At 42.8% G+C, this 4109-nt stretch overlaps 1 non-coding gene across 1 annotated transcript; it reads left to right on the plus strand.

Annotated features, from left to right (window-relative positions):
• Nucleotides 1-3651: 3651 nt before the first annotated feature.
• Nucleotides 3652-3725, plus strand: trnai-aau (transfer RNA isoleucine (anticodon AAU)). Its single transcript has one exon. It is a non-coding gene; the product is annotated as a tRNA-Ile (tRNA).
• Nucleotides 3726-4109: the final 384 nt, after the last annotated feature.

Below are 4109 nucleotides of genomic sequence, written 5' to 3' on the forward strand. Positions count from 1 at the left end.
GATCACAGATAGTAATAGATTTGTTAAAGGATGATCCTGTTTGACAAATTTAATTGAGCTTTTTGAAAAGGTGACTTAATATATTGATGAGGGTCAAGCAGTTAATGTGGTCTTTGACAAGGTCCACATGGAAGGCTCGTCCAAAAGTTAAAAGCCCATGGATTGCAAGGCAAGTTAGCAAACTGTATCCAAAATTGGCTTGCAAACAGGACCCAAAAGGTGATGGTCGAGGGATAGTTTTGTGATTGGAAGCAGTGATCAACAGTGTACTACAGGGATCAGTACTGGGACTCTTGCTGCTTTTTATGTTCATCAACAGCTGGGATATGAATGCAGAATATACAATTACTAAATTTGTTGATGAATCAAAAATTGGCTGCATTTGTGATTGTGAGGAGGATGGTCTCAGGCTGAATCTGATATTAGCTGACAATTTGGGCAACGCAATGGCAGATAGAATTTAATCCTGAATCCTTTGGAAGCTCAGTGGTTAGCACTGCTGCCTCACAGCACCAGGGACCAGGTTCAGTTCCAGCCTCAGGCGACTGTGTGGAGTTTGCACATCCTCCCCATGTCTGCGTGGGTTTTCTCCGGGACCTCCGGTTTCCTCCCACAGCCCAACGATGTGTAGGCCAGATGAATTGGCCATGCTAAATTGCCCATAGTGTTAGATGTATTGGTCAGAGGAAAATGGGTCTCGGTGGATTACATTTTGGAGGGTCGGTGTGAACTGGTTGGGCCGAAGGGACTGTTTCCACATTGTAGGGAATCCAATCTAATCTAATCAAAATAAATGTGAGGTGATGCACTTGGGAAATTCAAAAGGGAAGGATGTACACAATGAGTGGTAGACCCATAGGAGTACTGAGGAATGAAGGAACCTTGTTGTGCACACGTCCTGTATGTCTTTTTCACCACCCTGTCAGCACACATCGACAGGGTGGTGAAAAAGACATACAGGACGTTTGCCTGCACTAGCCAGGGTGAAGAATATTTGGAGCAAGGAAGCCTTGCTGCAACTTTATAAAATATTGTTGAGGCAACAGATGGAATGCTGTGTGCACATCTCATCACCAGACTATTTAAAGGATGTTTTTGCACTGGAGTGAGTGCAGAGGAAATTCACCAGGATGTTGACTGGGACTAACAGCCTCAGTATGAGGAGGGACTGGACAGACTGTATTTGTTTTCTTTGGAGCAGAAGAGGCTGATCGAGATAAACAAAATTATGAGAGGCGTAGGCAGAGTAAATCATGATAATCTTTTCCACATGTCAGACATGTCTAAGAACAGAGGACATAATTTGAAGTTAAGGTGTAAATAGTTTAGTGGAAATCTGAGGACAAATGTTTTCACCTAGAGTTTGGTGGAAATATGGAATGATTCTGAAGAAGGATCACTGGATTCAAAACATTAACTCATTTTTCTTTGCATAGATGCTGCCAGACCTGCTGAACTTTTCCAGCAATTTTGGTTTTTGTTTCTGATATCCAGCATCTGCAGTTCTTTGGTCTTTGAAATGTGGAATATACTATCTGAGAGGGTGGTGGAAGCAGATACTCTCGCAACATTTATGAGGCATTTGGATGAGCAGTTAAAAATGCCAGGTTTATGGTCAAGTGCAGGTAATGGGAGTAGTGTAGTTTGGTGTTTGTTGGTTAGCATAGATATGATGAGCTAAAGGGCCTGTTTCTATGTGCTCACAATTTATTTTGTCATCCAAGACTACCCAGTCTTGCTATCATTATCATTCATTTTCATGGGAAACATAGTGGTTCTGCACTCCAATCAATTGGCCTTTAAAAGATTTCCACATGACAGATGTGGATTTACTCTCGAGCAATGGCCCCCAATCTACATTCCCCCATTCCTACTAAATAGTACAAATAGTAAAAAGAACAGTTCAGCGCAGGAACAGGCCCTTTGGCCCAACAAGACTGTGCTGACACATGATCCTTTTCAAAACTAAAAACCATTTGTCTCTACCCAGTCTGTAACCCTCTATTTCCTGCCAATTCTTGTATCTGTCAAGATACCTCTTAAGTGTGGCAATTGTATCCCCCTCCATCACCTGCTCTGGTAGCATATTCCAAGCGTTTACCACCATCTGTGGTACCAACTTGCATCTCACATCTCTTCTAAACTTGCCCCCTTTTACCTTAGACCTATATACCCTAGTATTTGACATGGCTACCTTGGAAAAAAGACTCCGACTATCCATCCATTACTCTTAATGTGTAAACTTCTATCAGGTTCCTCCTCATCTTTCCAGAGAAAACAAAGACAATTTGTCCGATCTCTCTTCGTAGCTAATATCTTCCATTCCAGGCAATATCCTGATATAGTGTTTTTATTGTTAACTTTATTCCCCAGGTTTAATACTTGCACCTTAGGAGCTACTCTTATTCTTGTCCATAGATAACTTAAAACTTACAGAATTATGGTCACTATTCCTGAAATGCTTTCCCATTTAAACTTCGATCACCTGGTTGGGCCCATTCCCCAATACTACATCTACAATGGCCAATTCCCTGATTGGACGACTTACATTTTATTTCAAAAAATCTTTCTGGATGAACCTAACAAACTCTGCCTCATCTAAGCCACCATCAAAGCCCCTGTCACTAAGGGAGTCCAAAATCAATGTAGGGGAAGTTGAAATCATCCACCACAACAACCCTGTGGCTTTTACAATTTTCCATAATCTTTCCCCCCCACAAATATCATTTATCACTGGCTGTAGGGAGGACAGTAGTACAACCTCAGCAAAGTGATTGTATCCCTCCTGTCCTGAGCTCTACCAATATTGTCTCATTAGATAAGCTCTCCAAGATGTTCTCCTTCACTGCAGCTGTGATATTCTCCCTAATCAGTAACACAACTCCCCTATCAATTTTACATCCCTCTCTACCTTGCCATAAACATTCAAATCTGGAACGGTAAGCTTCCAGTCTTATCCCTGTTTATCCAAGTCTCCGTAATAGCTTAAACATCAGAGTAATATGCACTAATGCAAGCTCTAAGTTCATCTGCCTTACCTGCTGTACACCCTGTACTAATACAAATACACTTCAGATTGCCAGTCCCATCATGTCTGGTAACTTTTCCCTGCCTGTTCTTCCTCTTAGCCTTGCTGACCTTAGTCTCAGACTCTTACTCAGTCATTTCACTTGCTGACCTACTGCCACATTAGTTTAAACTCTCCCAAGTGACAATAGCAAACCCTCCTGCCAGGATATTGGTGCACCAGCAGTTTAGGCGCAACAGATGCTTCTTGTGCAGGTCTTATCTGCCCTGGAAGACATCTCAATGATCCACATACCTGAAGCTCTCCTTATACTAGCTCTTTAGCCATACGTTTAACTACACTAACTTCCTATTTCTAGCCCCACTGGATGCAGGATAGTGAGTAAACCTGAGATTACAACCCTCGGAGTCATGCTTTTCAATTTGTTACCTAACTGTCTGAAGTCCCTTTGCAGGATTTAATCATTATTCCTGCCCCTGTCATTAGGAGCAATATGTACCATGACCTCTGGCTGCTCACACATTTTTGAGAATGCTCACTTCCACTAAGACATCCTTGACTCCGGCACCAGAAACACACCATACAATCTAGGAATCTCTTTTGTGGTCAAGAAACCTTGTGTAGGTCGGTTAGCTCAGATGGTTAGAGTGTGGTGCTAATAACACCAAGGTCATGGGTTCAATCCCCACACTGACCAGGTGTAACATTAGGGTTCGCAAGTGTCAGGTTTGCACTTGCAGGGTCTATGTTTAGAAGGCAGCAAGGTGGCTCAGTGGTTAGCACTGCTGTCTCACAGCACCAGGGACCCAGGTTCAATTCCTGCAACTGTCTGTGTGGAGTTTGCACCTTCTCCCTGTGTCTGTGGGTTTCCTCCCATAATCACAAAGATGTGCAGGTGAATTGGCTATGCTAAATTGCCCATAGTGATAAGTGCATTAGTCAGGTGTAAATGTAGGGGAATGGGTCTGGGTGGGTAACTCTTCTGAGTGTCGGTGTGGACTTGTTGGGCCGAAGGACTTGTCTCCATACTTTAGGGAATCTAATCTTGAAACATCTATCTGTATTCCTAACCATAGAGTCC

Source organism: Hemiscyllium ocellatum, chromosome 2 (genome assembly GCF_020745735.1).
Source record: "Hemiscyllium ocellatum isolate sHemOce1 chromosome 2, sHemOce1.pat.X.cur, whole genome shotgun sequence".
Lineage (NCBI taxonomy): Eukaryota > Metazoa > Chordata > Chondrichthyes > Orectolobiformes > Hemiscylliidae > Hemiscyllium > Hemiscyllium ocellatum.